Here is a 23,027-nt window from a genome sequence, read left to right as displayed (position 1 = left end):
TAAAACAATATAATGCCATAGTAAGACGACTCGATAAAAACAAAATGTACAAAGAGATAATGGTCGGACTTCTGATTGTCCTTCAACTCAATTTTATTTATAAAGCGTTTTAAGAACAGGCGTTGCTGTATACAAAGTGCTGTACATAAACATCAGTTTTGCAGTAAACAAGAACAAAGCAAACATTTTGAAGTGTGAATGTTTTTTTTTTTTTTCTCAACATTTAAGATTTCCTTTGAAAGATGAGTATTCCAAAAGACTGTTCCAAATGAAAGCCTTATGTTGCACTTTGGAAAGACTTTACGACTGTTTCATGGTTTTCATCTGAGTTTGATCTACAGAATAAAATGTCTGAGTGCTCGTCCAAGACTGCTGATTCCATACTTTTTGCGAGGGGTAGTATAAGAGGGGAAGGGAACCGGAACACTGTCTCTCAGAACCTTCTCGCGCAAAAAAAACAAGGGCTCTGAGTGACAAGCAATGCTGGCGTTCAGAACTCAGAACTGTAGTTACATTCGTAACAGTCGTTCTATTTCGTTCAACCCTACCGCCAGGTGGCGGTGCTGAAACAGCACGGAACGCCGAATACCAGCGACGTCACGAGGACCCTGGAAACCAAACCTCACAGAGGGGCCTTCGAAAGGCAGAGAACCACATCCAGTGGATGAGGAGAGGTGACATCCAAGCTGTAAAATCTGAAGCATGTGCAAGGCGACAACCAGGAAGTAGTCACACAGATGTCCTCCAAGGTCACGCCCATTAGCACGGCCCATGACGTGGAGTCCTGGTAGAGTTTCTGCACACCGCAGGAGGGGGACGACCAGAGACCCGGTACGTCTGCCGAATCACATCCCCAATCCACTGAGAGAGGCGATGCCATAAGACACAAAGAGCTGGGAGGATTTACGGAAACATGCCATAGCACACCCACATAAGAGCAGCGCGCTCTCACTGGACAACAAAGACATTGAGCGACATCACCGTCTGACGACGGAGGAGCAAAACAAGTGAGATGAATAGAGCGGGTGTCTTGAGAGCCAGACAAAACTGGGGACAAAAGCAGCAGTTGGCCACAATGTGACACCCTCCCCGTCGGGGTGCCAACGAAGGCCTGCGGGGCGGCCATTTCGGCCGCCACGTAACCCTTGAGCTTAGAAGGGGGTATGCCCCTTACCCAAAACAGACTAAAGGAATTCTAAAACGGCAGGAACTGGGGACGTTACGGGATCCACCCTGCAGCCGGCACACCACTCCGCAAACAACTTCCACTTGTTAGCATACAGCAAACCAGTGGAAGAAGCCTGGGCATTAAGGTTTGTATGCCTGACAGACGGTGAGCACTCTTGTCAGCAATAGACTTAGACTTGACTTTATTGATCCCTTTGGGATGGCTACCTCTGGGAAATTTACATTTCCAGCAGCAATAAGAACAGATAATAAAATAAAAAAGAATTCAATCAATCAATAAATAAGGTAATTACACCAGAGATTTAATTAATAATAATAATAATAATAATAATAAAATACAAAATAAAAATTCAATAAATAAATAAATAAGGTTATCACACCGGAGATTGAATTACATAAATTAAAATACAGTACAGTAAAGTGCCATATTTTAGTGCATACATTTTGTTATTGTAATTATTAGTAATTAGTGTATTGTATTGTATTTGCAATTGTAAACGGACAATCAATACAATCTGGCAGCCCGATCACATCTTACACAGACACCGGTTCCTTTCGCCTCTTATACATGGGGATGGCATCAACCGGCACTTTACGTTTCCGTTTTTTGGATGAAACTGAAGGCAGACATCCCAAAAGCGCACCAAAAAAAAAAAAAAACAAAAACAAAAAAAAACAACAAAAAAAAAACAGCGATGATATGATACACACACTCACACACACACCCATCCTTGTACATATATCTTTGTGAGGACATCCATTGACATAATGCATTTCCTAGAGCCTTACCCTAACCGCAACCATCAAAAATGATTGCCTAAACCTAACCCTTACCCTAACCCCAACCATAACCCAATTCAAACCTAAACTCTAAAACCAAGTCTTGACCTTCAAAAAGAGGTCTTGCAAAGTGAGGACCAGCCAAAATGTCCTCACTTCACAAAAATGTCCTCATTCTGTTGGATAAAGACATATTTTGGTCCTCACTATGTATTATGTACAAGAACACACACACACACACACACACACACACACCACCACCCCCACACACACACATCCACACCCACACACACACCCTTGTACATATATCTTTGTGAGGACATCCATTGATATAATGCATTTCCTAAAGCCTTACCCAAGCCGCAACCATCAAAAATGATTGCCTAAACCTAAGCCTTACCCTAACCCCAACCATAACCCAATTCAAACCTAAACTCTAAAACCAAGTCTTGACCTTCAAAAAGAGGTCTTGCAAAGTGAGGACCGGCCAAAATGTCCTCACTTCACAAAAATGTCCTCATTCTGTTGGATAAAGACGTATTTTGGTCCTCACTATGTATTATGTACAAGAACACCCACACCCACACACACACACACCACACACACCCATCTGGCAACCCGACAGGTGGACAGGGCCAGCGCAGCAGGGCTACCGGACAGGGTTGGGTCACGGGGCACACCAGAGGCCCACCCGCCACGAACCGCGCCGCCGGGCACGGAGCAGCGGGCCGCGCAGGGAAAGCACCCCAACACGGCACCCCACAGGGGGCCCAGGGAGTGGCCAAGACGCAACTGCCACCGAGCAGACAACGGGTTGGGCAGAGCCACCCCCGCCCGGCCACGGGGGACAGCATCAAGAAAATTGACTAACCCGCATGCAGTAACACCAAGTGTTGATGCTTTGTGCCCACTGGAAATAAATCTTATGGAGTTAGTGAGCATAGAGTGTCGTTGAGTGTGGCGTACTCGAGCCCACTGGCAGAAACTAGGTTCCTGACTATATAAAAATAAAAACAATCAGTTACAAAATACCAAGTACAGAAACAGCAAATACCGAAGTTATAACGATGTGGTGGCTCTCGTTAACAGGCAGAATCTAGGCAGAATTAAGTTTCCAAATTAAGATTAAAATGTTCTATGTACCTAGACCATATTTGTTTAAATCTTGATACTTGATTTTTATTTAAAGCAGAGATTTTTTCCATTAAGATATAATTTATTAGTAGGTTTTATCAGTGGTCGATATTTAGAGATTGTTTATTTTTCCAATTGACAAGGATTATTTTTCAAGTAAAAGTAAGGGCTATAAGTGTAGATTGAGATTGTTTACATGGTAGATCAGTTATTGTTAAGTCAGCTAGTAAACACAATCTTGGAGATAAAGGAAGCCTACAGTTTAATGTATCAGATAGCTTTTCCAAGACTTTAGTCCAAAAATACAGCACTGGAGTACATGACCATAAAGCATGAAGATAAGTGTCGGCAGTGTTTTGTGAACACTGGAGACAAACGTCGGAGTCAGAGAGTCCCATTTTTTTCATCATATTGCATAATATATGTTCTATGAAGTATCTTATATTGGATAAGTTGCAAATTTGTATGTTTTGTCATTTTAAATACATTTACACAGATTTGGGTCCAAAAGTCTGGTTCCGGAACTATAGACAAGTCTTTTTCCCATTTTAAACTCGGTAAATACGTTTTGTCTGTGTATAAATATAACTTATATATTTTTGATATTTTTTTTTTATTGTTGGAGAAAGCTTTATAATATCTTTAGCTAAGACAGGCAGTTGGAGCGTATCCTGAAGTGTTGGGATTTGTTTCTTAACCATATTTTTAACTTGCAGATAATGTAAGAAATATCCGTTTTTTATTTAATATTTTTGGACCAAGTTTATATACGATATAACTTATCTGAGAAAAGATGATGAAGGTGTGTAATTCCTTTCTGCTCCCATAAACCTAAATGGAACGACTGATTATTAAGTTGAAAGTTGGGGTTATGCCAATTGGGAGTTTATCATTTCTAATGCCTTTCTCCAGGCAGTCAGGGTGGCGGCTATCATTGGGTTTTTAAAACAATTACGTCGTTTTATCGATTTTGTAATAAAGAGTAAATCTGAGAGTCTAAGGTTATTACAATCCTTCTGCTCCAGTTCCAACCAACAGTTAATATCTCTGTTGGGTTGTGTCCATAGCACAAGATATTGTAGTTGATTAGCTATATAGTAGTATATAAAGTTTGGTGCCTCTAAAACTCCTTTAGATTTACTTTCCTGAAGTGGATAGACTAATCTTTGCTTTTTTTTATTCCAATAGAATTTTGTGATAGCAGAGTCCAGCGATTGGAAGCAGTTAGACGAATATATTGAGGCATTCCTTAATAGGTTTAAATGGAATCATTGTAAATAAATAATTTATCTTTGGTAAAACTTTGATTTTTATAGTAGCTATTCGTCTTATTAAAAGAGATAGGAGGATTATTCCAGCGCTCCAGGTCACTGCGGATGCTATCCAGTAATGGTAAAAAATTTAAACAAGTTAATTCAGTTAACTTAAGTGAAATTTTAACACCTAAGTATTTTAAATTACCTGTAGGAAAGGAGTAGTGTGGATCCTGACTTGTGGAGTTCCATGAATTTTCTGTAATAGGTAGTAATGTTGATTTTGTCCAGTTAATAGAATAATCTGATAAGTGAGAGAATTTAGTTAAGTTAAATGCTTCTCCTAACGAGATAGCAGGTTCTTCTAAATAGAGTAATATATCATCGGCATATAGATTAATTTTATGTTCTATTGTCCCGGAGTGGATTCCTTGAATCCGTCTATCCTGACGTATAGCTAGTGCAAGCGGCTCAATAAATATAGCAAATATTAAAGGAGACATTGGGCACACTTGTCTTGTGCCTCTTTGTAGAGTAAAACTCTGTGATGTAATCCCATTAGTAGTAACTGTAGCTTTAGGAGAATCATATAATACTGAGTGAGACCCATTGAATGAATGACTCCCCGAAGCCAAATTTATTTAGGACAGCAAAGAGGAAGGACCAGTTAACTTTATCAAAGGTTTTTTCTGCATCCAGCGAAATAACAACTGCCTTTTTGTCATGCCGCTGTGACATACTAATCAAGTTAAAGAGCCTCCTAATATTATTAGTAGAATGACGACCTTTAATAAAACCTGCTTGATCGCTATGAATAATTGTCGATATTACTGTCTCTAGTCTAGATGCCAAGGCCTTGGCGATAATTTTAATATCGGTGTTTATTAGTGATATCGGTCGGTAACTTGATGGGAGGGTGGGGTATTTTTCTGGCTTTAATAAAAGTTTAATTGCTGCTATATTCATATGTTGACGTATATCACCATTAGTTTTAATTTCAGTTACTACTCTTAAAAATAACGGAGCAAACATTAATCAGAAGTGTTTATAAAATATAGCCGGATAACCGTCTGGACCAGGTGCTCTGCCATTAGGCATACTGTCTAAAGCACTATACAACTCATCTATAGTAAGCGGGGCATGTAGAGTATCTTTATGTTCAGTAAATAACTCAGGTATATTTAAGCTATTAAGGAATGCCTCAATATATTCAGGGTTAGGTCTATTAATTTCTGAGTATTACGATAATAGTTATAGAAAATATGGTTAATTTCTTCTGGTGATTGTGTGCATTCACCATTTGTACCTTTAATAGCCGTTATAAGAGATTTTTCCCGATTACGTTGAAGTTGATTTGCCAGAAATTTACCTGATTTGTTATTATGTTCAAAATTATTACATCTCAACTGTTGTATTATAAACTCTTTTTAGATAACATGTTATCTAACTGTATTTTTATATTTTGTAATTCAGTCCATATTTGATTATTTGGGTTTGTTGCATATTCATCCGTTAGTTGTTTCATTTTATCTTCCAAGTATTTTACTAATTTTTGATCCTGTTTCTTTTTACAAGTTGAATATGATATAATTTTTCCTCTAATTACCGCTTTCCCTGCTTCCCAGAGAAGAGATGGAGATATATTTGGAGAGTCATTTATTTCCAAAAAATCTGCCCATTCCCTTCTTATAATTTTATCAAACTCCACGTCTTTCAGTAGTGAGATGTTAAAACGCCTTATCGGGGGTGGTTTAAAGGTATAGTCAATTTGTAGAGTGAGGGAGACTGGTGCATGATCACTAATAATTATAGAATGTATTTTTATAGCAGTTTTATCAGCAATAGAATTATTTGTAAGGAAAAAATCAATTCTTGAGAATGATCGGTGCACCGCAGAGAAGAAAGTAAATTCCTTCTGTTGGGTTTTGAAGTCTCCAACCGTCGCTGAGACCAAAATCATCCATATATTCCTCTATTACTTTACCGGATCGTAATCGCCTTGTATATATCGTATTATTAGAACGATCTATTAATGGGTTTAAGACCGTGTTAAAATCACCTCCAATAATAATAGTAGAATTTGCTGCTAAATCAAGTAACCGAGAGAAAAATTCATGGAAAAAAGCCGGGTCATCATTATTTGGGGCATATAAATTACCAATTGTATATACTTTATTAAATATAGTTACCTGAATAATAATATATCGGCCCTCTAAATCTATTACTATATTATTTAGAGTAAAGAATAAATTCTTATGTATAAGTATAGAGACACCTCTTTGTCTACTATTATAGGAGGCAGAGGAAACTTGACTAAAATTTCTATCGATAAATATTTTTTCTTCTGATTTTTGTAGGTGGGTTTCTTGTAGGAGACAAATATCTGCCTTAAATTTAGAGAGATGGTCTAAAATTTTTATTCTTTTTGCCTGGGAGCGAGCACCACACACATTCCAGGAGGCCAGAACTAATTTCTGCATACAAACAATGTAGACTCAGTCCTATGTATACATCTGTATGAGCTGCTTATTAATATTAACATATTATAGCATAACAAAAGAGTAATTAGGCAGTTTATATAATTTATATAAAGAGAGAGATAACAATTAGATAAGTATAATAGTGAAAAAACGAGGGGGGAAGTGAGTGTGAAGGAAATCTGTGGGGGATTCAACATAACAATAAAGTAAATAGTGACCTAAGCGAGATTTTTTTTTAAGAATATATTTTTATATATAGTTATATATGATTATTATTATTATTATTATTATTATAATATAGCCTATACACAATATAAATTCATATTCTCAGTTTTATAACCCATTATCTATATATGTACATATATACACACACACACACACCCATATATACATACATATATATATATATATATATATATATATATATATATATATATATATATACACATATATATATATATATATATATATATATATATATATATATATATATATATATATATATATATACACACACACACACACACACATATATATATATATATATATACACACACACACACACACACACACACATATATATATATATATACACACACACACACACACACACACACATATATATATATATATATATACACACACACACACACATATATATACACACACACACACACACACACATATATATATATATATACACACACACACACACACATATATATATATATACACATTAATACACACACACACACACACACACACATATATACACACACACACACACACATATACACACACACACACATATACACACACACACACACACACATATATACACACACACACACACGTATACACACACACACACATATACACACACACACACACATATATATATATATATATATATATATACACATATATATATATATGTACATATATGTACACATATATATATGTACACACATATATATATATGTATGTCATGTGAACTCTCCAAGCCAAGCTTGTGTTCCCCAATGCGTGCGGATCTGCCATAACATTTCATGAGTGGCAAGTCACGCCAACATTGAACCATATTTACAGTTTAATATGGATGGGAATATTGCGATTCAGGACCGGCTTGCGAGTCACGAAGCTATTTGTGAATGAAGAACTCTCCCGCTGGCGCTCTCATTCAAGTTAATGGGGACACACGACCGCTATTTTTTTTTTTTTTTTTTTTTTACCACAACCATTACAAATCCATCCACAAGTACCTTTTAAATTGTAAATATAGTTCAGCGTTGTTGTAAAAGATTATTATATTGATTGTATATACCGTATTTTTGTGACTTTGGTGAAGACCGGCCAGCACCTTTGGGTTCTCTCGCGCAAAATGCGTTGCTGTCGGTCAATCAGGTGACAGGTGATGACGGCCCCTCTCGTCCCCCGACGACCGGCGCTGCAGAACCACTGCCGAAAGGGTTCTAAACAGCCGTTACAACGGAACCGCTCGGCCCAAAAGAGTCCCATGGAGGTGTAACAACTATTGCCTAGGTCCATTTCACCCTCTCATTTTTTTTTTAGTTTGCTTCTCTTAAAGCAAATTCTCTGCAGTGCATGAATATGCCACTGCCCAGACAGGATCCAGCCTGGTCAGCCCTACAGGTGGTTACCCAGCCACCAACAAAACTCTTTTGAAGCCACTGACCAGGTGACAAAGGAATTTATGCGTCTGCCAAAGGAGTGTATTTCAAGCAGTCTTCTCGGAGCCCGAACAAATGGCTCCAATGGTTTGGAATACACAAATGACCGATCAAAGGAATGTTCATGACTTCTTATCAATCACAAAAGGATACTCTGGCGCCTCGCCCTTCCTGGAACGTCTAGATGGAGCAACAACACCTCCAAGTGGCGAAACTTGGAACTATCCTTAGTGACAATTCACATAAGTAACCGCATTTTACACATCTATACCATGATAATTCTTGACAGACAACTGAACTACGAATGATTCATGTTATATCTTTGTGTGTATGAACATCCTATTTCATGTGTCCTCCATAAAGAATGCAAGATAATCAATATCTCTCAGCTCAGTCAGATTAGACAAGTAGAAGTTACCTCACAAGTTAGTTTATGATGCATTAGTTATAGTGTGTGTTAAACGGGTTGTGTGGGAAAACTGATTTGCCAGACTGACCAAATTTAATGCCAAATTATTAATCTTTTTAATAATTTTCCTCTTAAAGTCTGCGCGAGCGAACAGAAGGGTGTGCCATCACCTGCTGAAGCCCCACCCAGAGACTTTAAAAAGGACGAGCAGACCCCCGCTCGCTCTCTTGCCCTCTTCCTGCTCTCACAAGCCTCAACAAAAAAACTCCCTGGCACGACCCGCAAGTGTCCCAGGCTGCTCGAACTCTTTGTTCAAACTTGCAAACCACGTGGCCTTTTTCTTTCCTGGCAGGATCCGTTAACGAGATCGGATCCTCGCTCCACGCCACGCCAAAGCAAGTGCAAACTGCAACGCTGACTAAAGACTCTTTTGTTTTGTTGTTTTGTTTTTTTGTTCCACTATCGGTGCTTACCCGCCCGACCTTCGCGGTCCCGGGTACACTTGCAACGCACCGCTGGACTCAAGGTTGCGCACCTCAGCCGCTCAGCACCTCACCTGCTATTCGGTGGCGCCCCGCCGCGGTGCTAGCTCACCTCCAACGGCTGGCCTTCCCCGTACGCAGGCGCGTAGCGGACCGAACTCCACCTGGAACCGGGCAGCCGTCCGGCAGAACCAACCTCGCCAAGTCGACCAACCAATCAAGGGACGAGCCGCGCAACTACGCCAGGCCCCTGGCGTGGCTCCCTTGCTCTGTGGAATAAACCCCTTTTTTTTCTTGCCTTTTTCAACGAACATTGACTATTTTTCCCCCTTTGTCAAAAAGGCCGCCACTTCTGTTTGTTTCTACGCAACTCCAAGTCTCGTAAGTGCGCTTGATTTCTACCTCGGCGTATCCACTGTGTGCCACTTACGTTTGAAACATCACAAATCTGGCAGGTCAAATTTTCTCTTTTCCCTGTTTCTTTATTCATTCGCACTCCTTCCTTATTTTCATTCGCTTTATTTTATTTCTTTTCTTCTGACGGTAGAATAGTTAGATAGGCAGTATTTTGATTCTGTAGTGTAGCAATCGTGAATAAATGCATGTTTTATAAACTTTATTCCGCCTAAGTCATCTGTGTTTCCGAGTGGATTATTATTCTTTTGTTAGTACAACGAACCACTGAATATCGAGTGTGGCGACTTTAGATTATCAATGACTGATGAAAGAAGGATTTTGGTCGTTGTTTGCTCCTGTTAACCCAAAGCAAAGACAACGTGGTGCCCCAGAGGTTATCGAGGTAAATACAATTTACCTCTGTAACGTCCAGATTATTAATTCGTCCAAAAGACGACCCAATTATCGCTACATAATGGTGCCGGCCGTGTGAGGCTACAAAACATAAGAAGATCCACTCGAAAATACAAGACTTTGGACGTGAAAAGTAAAACACATTTCACGTAGGGTACCTAATCATTTGTCTCTGTGTAAGAAGGTAAACATTTCTTCTTACATAGAACTGCACTGACTTTCCCCTTCAGCTTTGAATCAAGCGTCTTTTAAGCCGCCATATTGCGTGTGTCACCACCGCAGTGGTTTGCGATAAGTAAATGAGAGTAACGGGATTGATTGTTGGAAGTTAGGTAAGAGCCGGTCACCGTTTGAGGAAATGGTGGCTTGTATTTGAAAACGTACGTGATAGAGCTCGAGTTGTGCAACTTTTAGATTTCAGCTGGCTGAATTTGAAGTTGTTTGTCTTTGTGTTGTTGTGTTTCCGGAAATTGTGGGAAGTCAGGTGACAGCCTACGTGCGTCGCGTTGACCCGACTCGAGTTACGTGCTTCGGAGTAGCTAACCGCGAGCAACGCAAACGACGTCCGAGTCACTTTCCCCGTGTTCCTCCTACACCTAGCTTGTGGGAGAAGTTTGAGTCGTGACTGAGCTTTTGTAGCCGCCGACTCAAAGTTGCAGCTCGTGGCGAGCGGATTAACAGAGCGCTAAGACGTTAGCTGCTTACCTGTACAGTGTACGCATTTCCACAAGGTGGCGCCATAGTCCTTGTGAAGAGCTGTGTGGCTCGTGGAGGCGTGGTTGAGTACCTCCCCCTCCCTTCTCGTTGGCGAGTTTGAGCCACGCCTGCAGACGCCCCGAAAGGGAGTGAATCCTGCAAGCTGTCAGCTGTCATTCAGTGTTTGGAGTGACACAGATCACTCGAGCTTGCTCCACTGTCAATAGACAACTGACGGCCCCCCCACTGCTGCTTTAACGCCGGTGTTCCTTGCTCCGCGACAATTCTGATTCAATGTCACTTCACATTGCTTTTTGAATTGTTTTCCGTGTCGAGCGTTGTACATAGTGATTGTCGTCACTGTTAGTACGCAAGGATAATAAAAAAATTATCCACGTCCGATTAAACGCAGTTGTAGGCTTAATTGACTGCTTGCGTTTAACGATTATAGTAATAGCCACCGCATTCTAGTCTTTTACGCTGCTCAGCGTGAGAGCAATTACGGTTGCATCAACCAAACATACTGCTGGGTCAAATTAATATAAAGGAACTATTTACACTGTTGTGTTTTTCTCTTTTTTTTCCATATTCCCTCTTATCCAGTTTCATACTAGGCTAACTAGCTGTATTCTCGACTTTACATTCTACTTAATTTAGGGTTTTGTGTTTGTTTAGTTGATTTGGTAGACCTAGTATTATTATTATTATTTCCTTCCCTTTTATTTGTTTTTCTTCTCATTTTTATCCATTATTTTAAATTTTTTTTGTTTTGTTTGTTCTTTTGTTTTTGTTTTTCGGTTGTGTCTAGTTAATAAGAAGGTGTGAGTTCGAATGAGCTATTATTAGAGAGGCAGCCCTAATATTTCTGTACAGTTTTGCAGTTTTTGGTGTCCCAAAAACCCCGTCCACAAGACATTCGCATAAAACTGTACTGACACTGTAATCAGTCATTTGACTAAGACTATTAACCCCTTTTAAGTTTATTTTCCCCTTTTTTGCTTTGTTGTTTATTTAATTTAATTTTAATTTCAACTTTTAACTCGACTTCCCAAAAAAATAAAAAATAATAATAATAATAAAAAAAAAAATTTTGAATTTTTTTTTATTTAGCTTTTGGGATTGACCGCTGTAACATTTCAGAGTTACTCTGTCCCTCATTTAAGCTATTCTTTGCTGAGTGAATCAAGTTGAAGTTAGTATTATTAATTTTTCTTTTTCTTTATTTATTATTTTATTTTTGTTGCTGTTTGTTTTTGTTGGTTTTGATAACTGGAATTGATTTTTCACAACTATAGTGTAAGCTGTGGGTTGCATAGCCCACTACAAATCTTTTGCTTTTGTGGCAATTTCCCTTTTGATAATTTGAACCCAGTGTGTATTGTTGACGATAATACTTGATAGCGGTAGTTAGCTAACTGCGTACGCTAATTAACTAACTATTAAACGCTAGTATAAGTTGATCGTCTAAAAGCTATTGACAATATGGCAGCACCCCGAGAGACTCCCAGCCCCTGTGAGAGCTTAGAGACCTTAGCTCAACTGGTGCAGAAGCTGACCAAGGACTTCTTACCTGGATACGCTGAGTCTATTCGGGATGCGGATGTCAATACGCTAAATGATAACCTCGCGCAACTCATGAGTGACGCTGAGACAAAAGCCCTAAAAGACAAATCACTCATTCGAATGCTCGGATGTCTGACTTTGAACCTTGCCGCTCAGTTGAAGCTCAGCGATGCCGAGGATTGTCAAGTGAAACACCAACTTGACATGGCACGACAGCAGAGCCGTGACGCCACGGCACAGCTTGAAGCCGCCCACGACCGAGTGAAGGTCATGGAGACCCAGCTGGATGACGTTAAAGCGCAGCTGGATGAGGCAGAAGCCCGCGCAGATGCGGCGCTAGCCGAAAATCTGGGCAGTGATGCAGATGAGTCTGCTTTCACTCCCGACTCCCATCAAAAGATTGGTGAGTTAACCCAAGCTCTCGCGTCCGCCGAAGAGACAAATCGAGAGCAAGAAAAACTGCTGAGATCCGCGGCAAATGAAATTCACAAACTAAAAGTAGAGGTGACTGACTTGACTGAACGACCGTCAAAAGACCAACTTCGGCTAGCAGAAGCTAATTACTTTCGGGTTAGTTCGTCGCTAGCTCAGTCAACCGATGAAGTGAAGCGCCTCCAAGTTCAGGTACAGACCTTTAGGGAGGAACGTAATGCCGAAGTGGACCGCTCATATGACCTGCGAACCAAATTAGCATTGACTGAAGCCGAGGTTACCCGCCTCCGACAATGCCAGCAGGAATATGAGACAGAGTTAGCTCATATTAAACATGAGTTACAACGCGCGCAGCAGTTGCATGAGGTCTCCCGAGGAGCCTCCCGGCCGGGAGCTCCACCCCCACACAGACCTCCTGATCCCAGAGCCACAGCACCACAGCTCAAACTGCCACCTGAGTCCGGAACCGCCTGGAGGACGCCGCCAGTGACCACCGCCGCTTTAGGCCTGGCACCTCCAATGGCCGCCTCCCCACACGCTTTCGGGCCATCAGGTGATGACAGTTTCCAACGTGGACCCATGTCGACTCCCCCGTTGGAGGGACAAATGGGCGTGGCCTGGAAAGATTTGGACAAGCTGGCTCGAAATATAGCCAAATTCGAACCGAAACCAGGGGGGTCCCACAACACAACAGAGTACTTGAAAGACATCAACTATCATCTCCAGCGGTTCCCAATGGCAACCGTGGAAGATAAGTTGTACTTGATCAAAATGACGTCCAGCCGAGCAGTCAACAGACTGCTGGAACGGCAGCCCGCTGATGTGTTGTCTGACCCCTTGGCACTGCACCAAGCCATCTCACGCGAGTTTGGCGGTTCTCCTGGGTTGTCGGGCATGGAAGCCGCCATGTTCGTCAAACAGGGAAAGCAGGAGGCTCCTCAGGCTTTCTATAGTCGTCTTCGCGATGCCTATTTTGGGACTCGTAACGAGCCCAACATGGAGGAAGATCCTGGTTTTAAAACGTTGTTTGTCCGAAACCTCCAACAAAACCTTAACCACTACTTGGGACTGGCTTTGTGTCCTGAGACACTGAATAGCTCGCAGCTACGTGACTTAGCAGCTAGGGGCTATGCAAAGCTAAAATTATCCGCCCCCAAGGTAGGCGACGCAGGAATTTATAAAGTGGACGTGGGTCCTCCTTCAGAGCTGGAGGGAGCTTGCTCCTTTGCTCCGAGGGAAGACCAGACTAAATCAAAAAAGTCAAAACAGTCCCGCGCCCCGCGAAACCGGAAACCGCGCTCCAAAACCGACTACTCGCGTGACGAGAAATCGGACGGAGAAAAGCAAGCTGACGACCGCCGGCGCTCCAAATTTGCTAAAGGTAAGCCCGATCCGCGCTATCATCCAAAACGTGATAAAGTCGAACGCGCGCTAGCAACCGATTCCTGCCGCGAGTCCCGGAACCGCCAAGTCGACTCCGAGACTGACCACAACGCAGTTGCCAACGGCATATTGAAGGCACTCCTGAAATTGTCAAAAGACTCGTCAAAAGACCCGCCTTTATGACTAACCGACGGCCGGACGCCCACTGAAGTGACCCACCAGCAGAGGTCACCAGAGGGGCCTCCAGTAGCCGACACTCAGACGCCTACTAAACTGCCTTCTGACTCAACAATATTGGTACTGCAGGCTGATCCAAATACAGCAGACCCGCATGTATCGCGATCAACCGATGACGTGAGACCGTTCCAACAGCTTTTAGGTGATCTCACCACCAGGGGGATTGCTCGTAAATTCTATCTGAGCGTCACCCTGGAGCGAGCTCTAACCTACGAAGCCCTTGTAGATCCTGCCGCAGACATCACGGTGATGTCCAACACGGTGTTCGAACAACTCCGCGCCGCGTCACAAGCTAACAGCCAACCGCTCCGCCTACGGCGGTGCCCACTCACCGTTAGCGCCTTCTCACCTACTAACACAAAGCTGGAATCTGTCGCGATGGTACACTGGTCTATTGGCCCCATGGAATTCATCCATCCAGTCTATGTGGGACCCATTGAGTCAGTCCCCCTTCTTATTGGCCAAGACCTGTTGTTCCGCTTCCAACCCATCATAGACTACCAGAGACTCCAGATTTGGGCCCAGGTGCGGCAGGCCCTGCCGACATTTCCTTCGGGCCCTGACCAGGCTCAGCTCTGCACTGTGACTCGGGCGCAGCCACCCCACGGGGAAGCAGACGCCCCCACAGGGAGCTGGGACACGACACAGTCCAAGGCAGGACCCCTCGCGTCCCCGACAAAGGACCGGCTGAGAAGCCATGACACCTTCCTTTGTGACCTTGACCCACCACCACCTGATGCAGGGTACGCCCCGCGCATCATCGGAGGTGTCCACGTGCAAGGTGCACCTGTTCTTGACGCTGTCCTTGCCTTGTGGGCTGACAAATCAGCCATTTCTGCAGCATTCGCTGACAACTTGCGAGATCTCGACCCGAACATTCTTTTCGTCTCCAAGGCTTGCCGGTTTCCGTTGAACACGGAACCTCCTCTTACAATAACTGCAGTGGGCGTGTGCGCCTTAAACCTTCAATGGAAGCAGCACTCACTGACCCACTACTTCTTGGTTGTCCCGGACGCGCCTCACACCCTTTTCGTGGGTGCAGATTTGCTTGTTCGCCTTGCCGTCCATGTGGACACCATCAACAACGTGCTTTGGTCCCTCACCAACTCGGAACCTCTAGCTTGTGTTCCCAGTCTTCCAAACATGAAGTCGGGACAGACCATCCCAGATGCTTGCGAAGTCTTAAACGAGGATGAAGTGATCGCTCCGGCGACCACTATCAACATTCCGGTTCGCTTGGTGGCGCGAGCTAACCAGGTCTTGAATGCTAGCTCCGCCTTCTTTCAACCTTCAGCGGAATTCATGAACCTGTCGTTACTCTTGGAGGCCACGCCCATCGTGGACGCCTCTCTCACCACTCTGATCTTGGTTCACAACCCCCTTTCGTACGACGTTCGCATACCAAAAGCGACCCGTCTGGGCCTGCTCATCCGTTCCGACTTCCACGACTTCACTCTAACGGTGCCTGTGGTTGGACACATTCCATCTGACTTGTTCTTGACTGAAGACACCGGTGGCCGAAGACTCACCAGGCCATCTCAGCTTGTTACGGTCAACCCTGCCGGTCCCACCAACGATGAAGACATCGTCCGAGTGGACCTGGGGACAGACCAACAACTGGTGATTTATGCCTTGAGCGCGTTGCCTCCAACGCCTTCTAGCATTCCCTCTGGAAACCCAGAGAAACCTCAACCAACCACGACTCCAAATGGGGACCTTCAACCGTACCCAGAGTTCGAGGAGCACCTCCAAGAAGTTCTGCACCGCGCCGACGCGCTCCGGTCCGAACAGGACCGCGAACGGTTGCGCACCGTGTTAATGAAATACACACCGTCTTTTGCCAAGGACTCCTTGGATTGCGGGTTGACGGCACTACATGTAGTCCGCATCCCGACTCAGCCCGGCGCTCCTCCAACTTTCGTGCGCCAGTACAAGATTCCGATAGCTTCTTACGAACCAGTACAGAAGACTATCGACGCCATGCTGGAAAAGGGCATCATTCGCCCCTGTAACAGCACCTATTCGGCTCCATTGTGGCCAGTCTTGAAGCCAAACGGTACATGGAGACCAACCATTGACTATCGCAAACTGAACCAACAGGTTCCTCTTTCGCGATGGCCCATGACACAACTTGAACAGGAACTTCCCAAGGTTCGAGATGCCAAATTCTTCACCACCATCGATGTGGCTTCGGGGTTCTGGACGATCCCAGTAGATCCCAGGGATCAATACAAGTTGGCATTCACCTTTGGCAACAAACAGTACAATTTCAACCGGTGTCCATTCGGCTACGCCAACTCGCCAGCCGAATTTAACATCTTCCTCAACAAGGCGTGCCCTGATGCCGCCGCCAGGGGCAACCTCATTTATGTCGATGACATTATGATGAGGAGCTCCTCTTTGGATGACCATTTGATGGAAATCGACCACGTTCTTGGACAGCTGTCTTCTGCAGGTGCCAAACTGTCCCTCCTGAAAGGTCAGTGGTGTCGCACGAAGGTCAACTACGTGGGGATCTTGGTTGGGCCGAACGGGATTGAACCACAATCCAGCCGTATTCAAGGCCTTCTTGACATCAAAACCCCCACCGATGTGTCAAAATTGCGCAGCTTCCTTGGCGTGTGCAACTATTCGCGCCAGTTCATTGAACACTTTGCTGACATAGCACGCCCTCTTACTAACCTGCTGAAGAAAGATATGCCCTTCGATTGGGGTGACGAACAAAACAACGTGATGAATATGCTAAAACAAAAGCTGGGCTCCGCCCCCTGTCTCGCGTACCCCGATAGCAACAAGGAATTTTTCTTGGAAGCAGGATTCTCCGACCATTGTTTGAGTGCGGGTCTATACCAAATGTACGACCAGGATAAACGCGTCGTGGCGTACGCCAGTAAAACGTTGAACGGCCCCGAGTTGAAATACTCCGACTGCGAAAAAGCCCTGCTTTCCACAGTATGGGCAATCAAACATTTCTCAAACTACATTGGATGCCAAAAAGTAACGATTGATACTAACCATCATCCGGTTACTTTTCTTAACAACCAACGCATTCGAGACGGCGTTGTAACGAACGCGCGCATTGCCGGCTGGCTTATGGCGTTACAAAGTTACGATGTTCGAGTCCGGTACACGAAAAACGCAAAGTTACCGCTGGGTACCGATCTAGCGATTTGCCAGAACTGTGTGTCAACTTCCCCGACCCCGCCGACAGATGTCGGCGTGGCACTGATGCCGGAATTCACGCGTCACCGCTATTTTGAGGAACATGTCTGCAAAGACATGCCTACAGCTTACGTGGATGGCTGCTCTTACCACCACCAAACCCAGCTGCAGGCTGGGGTGGGCATCGCTTGGGTCGACGACACACCGTGCAAACCACTGCTATTCCAATTGGGCCCCCACTCTTCTCAATATGCGGAAATCGCTGGCATCCTGATTACACTCAAATTAGCAGTTGAACACGGTGTCACGGTGCTGGTTATCTGCACTGACTCAAACTATAGCCGCCTCGCCTTCACCTGTCATCTACCGGTGTGGCGTCGAAATGGTTTCCTTACTTCAGCAAAGAAACCCGTTAAACACCGCGACCTCATTTTGACATGCGACCATTTGGTTTCCTCCAATGATATGCATGTCTATTGGAAAAAGGTCCGGGGACACTCAAAAGTCCCAGGACCTGACAAACATTTTAACGACCTAACGGACACGTTAGCCAAACAAGGGGCCCTCAACGGGACTCCTTGGACATTTGATACAGCTTGGCTGCCCACCCAGCCCACCCTGGAGGTCCACGTTCTCACGCGCCGCCGCGCTGCGGCCGCCGCTGGGTCTCGCGACGCCCCCACACAACCCCCTACGGGGCCCGTGGCGTGCGTACCGCCCGTCCGAACCTCCGACTTGGTCGCCCAACAGGCCGGCGACCCCGCGCTTTTCAAAATAATTCAGCACCTTTCTGATCCTGTCGCCAACCCCGTGCCGCCTGACGCGTTGAGCAACGACAGCGACCTCAAAGACTTGCTCTCCGTGCTGCAAAGGCTGCGTCTCGTTAAAGGCCTTCTGGTTTATGACTCCGCGTCTCCGCCTGCCCTGCGGTTGGTGGTTCCACGGAGCCAAAGGGGGGTCTTGCTAACATACGCCCACGACGCGCCTTATGCAGGCCACCGCGGATTCAAGGCCACTGTCACCGCACTACAACAGGTGGCATACTGGCCGCGCATGCATAATGATGTAGCAACCTACATCAAAGGATGCCTGGTTTGCTGCCAGTTTCAGCCAGCAAACCCGAGTCACCGAGCACCACTCCAACAGAAAGGAGTCAACTTCCCATGGTCTGATCTCCAAATTGATTGGGTGGGACCACTGGTCAGATCTCTGAGAGGGAACAAATACTTTCTTACAGTAGTTTGCGCGTTCACCAAGTGGGTAGAATGCCTGCCCGCTCCAAACGACACCGCACACACCACTGCGTGCCTGCTGATGAACCACGTGTTCTCCCGTTTTGGGTTGCCCTCACGGGTTAACTCAGACAGGGGAACCCACTTCACAGCCGAGGTGATGCAACAACTTTGGCAAATGCTCGGAATCAAGGCCCAGTTGCACATTAGCCATCACCCGCAGTCATCAGGACAGGTGGAGCGGACTAATCGCACCGTGGTAAATTTGCTGAAAAAGTTTGCTGTTTCCAACCATCGGGACTGGGACACCCGACTCCCACTGATCCTCATGGCAATTCGAGCCACCCCTCACGAATCCACAGGGGTGGCCCCCTTTGAAATGATGACCGGACGGCGAATGACGCTCCCCCTGCACCTGATGTATCAGCCAGGAGAAACAAACCTAGCCACGGCATACACGGCCTCCCAGTACGTGGAGGACTTGCAAGCCCACCTCCGAGCCACGTTTGCATTTGCTCAACAACGGCTTAAGCAAAGTGCAGAAGGTCAGAAAACCTACTACGATAGGAAAGCCTCACGAACCGAGTTCGAAATAGGTGATCGAGTATGGTACTACTTGTTCGCGCACCCAAATGCTACTACTCCGCGTGCCCAGAGGGGCATCGCCCGAAAATTTCTTCCCCGGTGGTCAGGACCATACGAAATCGTCGACAAACTGTCACCCGTCGCCTATCAAATTAGGATGAATAAAGGACGTCAGGGGGACCAACTGAGATGGGTCCACCGAAATCAGATCAAAAGTCACTGCGGTTTTGAACGTCTGGGAACGCGGTCGAGCGAATCTCAGGACCAGCATACGCGCGAAACTGACAAAGGGGGGTCACCAGCTGACTCCGAGTCAGCGACCCCACCGACACCCTCGACAGATGCGCCAAACTCCGGCGACCGACCTCGCTGACTACGATGTTTAAAAGTATCAGACGTGCAAAAGGGGGTCAACACCCCCTGCACCTACCGAACCCCTAAGTGATACCATACTGAGCGACGCTAATCCGCTTGTCTTTGTTGGTTGCTCGAGGATGGTGTGATATGATGACGACCCTGATGTTGTGCATGACTGCTGTGGTGAGTTGGCCAGAAACGGTTGAACCCGGACTTGCAGCGGAAATTGCCTCGATTGAATAACCAGGATTGCTTACGAATGATTGCGAGAAGTTAGCATACTGTGTTTTTCCACTTATTTGCAGACGCTTGGTGCAACACTTAAGGACACGGTCCTAGCTGTAACACCGATAGCATCATGCAGAACTAGACTAGACAACTATAAAACAATTTGCAACTCGAATTCAAAAGATTATGTACACCCAAGGTGTTATAATACTTATGAATGGTATGCTGCGTGAAATCAGTTTTTGCTAGCTATAAAAAGCTCCCCCGTACTTAAGGCCTTCAAAAGCAGGTCAGAGTACTCTTTTTAAAGCGTTAGTGAGTCTAGCTAATCTAACTAAGCCCTTTGCCTTCCTTCCGTTAGTCCAGCGTGACTGCCGAGGATACTCTGATTTTTTTTTTTCCTTTCATTTCTTTTTCTCCCCTCCTCCCTTTTTTTCCCTTTTCCTTCAGTTATTCTTGGATAGCGCACGACTTTTTGGGTGTTTAATTACGCTATAGGAAGATGCGATAGCTAAGTACCTAGCAACGATAGTGTCGCGCTAACCGACCTAAGACTTTTTTTTTTTTATGACGAACACCCCCTGGGGGTGGAGATTTGCACCGACACGCAGGTGCCTGAGACAACCTCCCCATCTTTATAAGAGAGCTATGGCCTGAGTATAGTCCCGGGTTTTTGAGTTTTAGAAGGCGAAAGCCTCTTTTTCGTTCTCTCTCTCTTTTCTTTAATTTGCTGTTCGTTTTCCCCTAGTTACTCATAATATGATACTAGCCTTATAGCCTTAGGAAAAGTTTTCTTCCTTTTCTTTTGTTTGGAATTTCACGTCTTGCGTCTTTCCCAGGCCCGCGCCTGTTTTGGGACCCGAGTCCCTCAGTCAGCTGACACAGTACCAAGTTAGACACACTGTTAACTGAATACACATAGAGACACATTGAAAACACACAGACATACCCTGCATACACATAACCAGGCAGAGGTTAGGGAAAAGTGGCACCAGTGGTATGTCTTAAGTGTTGCAGCAGAGCGTGAGTGGGACTCCGGCCGTCTGACCGTGGCCTGGACCCTGGCCACGCATCATCTGGACCCGCCAACCTGGACATCCTGAAGATTCATCCCGCTTGACGAAGGGGGGTCTGTAACAACTATTGCCTAGGTCCATTTCACCCTCTAATTTTTTTTTTTAGTTTGCTTCTCTTAAAGCAAATTCTCTGCAGTGCATGAATATGCCACTGCCCAGACAGGATCCAGCCTGGTCAGCCCTACAGGTGGTTACCCAGCCACCAACAAAACTCTTTTGAAGCCACTGACCAGGTGACAAAGGAATTTATGCGTCTGCCAAAGGAGTGTATTTCAAGCAGTCTTCTCGGAGCCCGAACAAATGGCTCCAATGGTTTGGAATACACAAATGACCGATCAAAGGAATGTTCATGACTTCTTATCAATCACAAAAGGATACTCTGGCGCCTCGCCCTTCCTGGAACGTCTAGATGGAGCAACAACACCTCCAAGTGGCGAAACTTGGAACTATCCTTAGTGACAATTCACATAAGTAACCGCATTTTACACATCTATACCATGATAATTCTTGACAGACAACTGAACTACGAATGATTCATGTTATATCTTTGTGTGTATGAACATCCTATTTCATGTGTCCTCCATAAAGAATGCAAGATAATCAATATCTCTCAGCTCAGTCAGATTAGACAAGTAGAAGTTACCTCACAAGTTAGTTTATGATGCATTAGTTATAGTGTGTGTTAAACGGGTTGTGTGGGAAAACTGATTTGCCAGACTGACCAAATTTAATGCCAAATTATTAATCTTTTTAATAATTTTCCTCTTAAAGTCTGCGCGAGCGAACAGAAGGGTGTGCCATCACCTGCTGAAGCCCCACCCAGAGACTTTAAAAAGGACGAGCAGACCCCCGCTCGCTCTCTTGCCCTCTTCCTGCTCTCACAAGCCTCAACAAAAAAACTCCCTGGCACGACCCGCAAGTGTCCCAGGCTGCTCGAACTCTTTGTTCAAACTTGCAAACCACGTGGCCTTTTTCTTTCCTGGCAGGATCCGTTAACGAGATCGGATCCTCGCTCCACGCCACGCCACGCCAAAGCAAGTGCAAACTGCAACGCTGACTAAAGACTCTTTTGTTTTGTTGTTTTGTTTCACTATCGGTGCTTACCCGCCCGACCTTCGCGGTCCCGGGTACACTTGCAACGCACCGCCGGACTCAAGGTTGCGCACCTCAGCCGCTCAGCACCTCACCTGCTATTCGGTGGCGCCCCGCCGCGGTGCTAGCTCACCTCCAACGGCTGGCCTTCCCCGTACGCAGGCGCGTAGCGGACCGAACTCCACCTGGAACCGGGCAGCCGTCCGGCAGAACCAACCTCGCCAAGTCGACCAACCAATCAAGGGACGAGCCGCGCAACTACGCCAGGCCCCTGGCGTGGCTCCCTTGCTCTGTGGAATAAACCCCTTTTTTTTCTTGCCTTTTTCAACGAACATTGACTATTTTTCCCCCTTTGTCAAAAAGGCCGCCACTTCTGTTTGTTTCTACGCAACTCCAAGTCTCGTAAGTGCGCTTGATTTCTACCTCGGCGTATCCACTGTGTGCCACTTACGTTTGAAACATCACAAATCTGGCAGGTCAAATTTTCTCTTTTCCCTGTTTCTTTATTCATTCGCACTCCTTCCTTATTTTCATTCGCTTTATTTTATTTCTTTTCTTCTGACGGTAGAATAGTTAGATAGGCAGTATTTTGATTCTGTAGTGTAGCAATCGTGAATAAATGCATGTTTTATAAACTTTATTCCGCCTAAGTCATCTGTGTTTCCGAGTGGATTATTATTCTTTTGTTAGTACAACGAACCACTGAATATCGAGTGTGGCGACTTTAGATTATCAATGACTGATGAAAGAAGGATTT

The 23,027-nt window shown here is 44.8% G+C and overlaps 2 protein-coding genes across 8 annotated transcripts in view; one reads left to right on the top strand and one right to left on the bottom strand.

Annotated features, from left to right (window-relative positions):
* Window positions 1-23,027, top strand: part of LOC144025440 (uncharacterized) — a 443,835-nt gene that overhangs the window by 252,102 nt on the left and 168,706 nt on the right. The window lies entirely within an intron of this gene.
* Window positions 1-23,027, bottom strand: part of hars (histidyl-tRNA synthetase) — a 169,395-nt gene that overhangs the window by 11,883 nt on the left and 134,485 nt on the right. The window lies entirely within an intron of this gene.

This window comes from Festucalex cinctus, chromosome 9, assembly GCF_051991245.1.
Source record: "Festucalex cinctus isolate MCC-2025b chromosome 9, RoL_Fcin_1.0, whole genome shotgun sequence".
Taxonomy (NCBI): Eukaryota; Metazoa; Chordata; class Actinopteri; order Syngnathiformes; family Syngnathidae; genus Festucalex; species Festucalex cinctus.
Note: the sequence above shows the minus strand (reverse complement) of the source record. Positions and strands in the feature narration are given on the sequence as shown.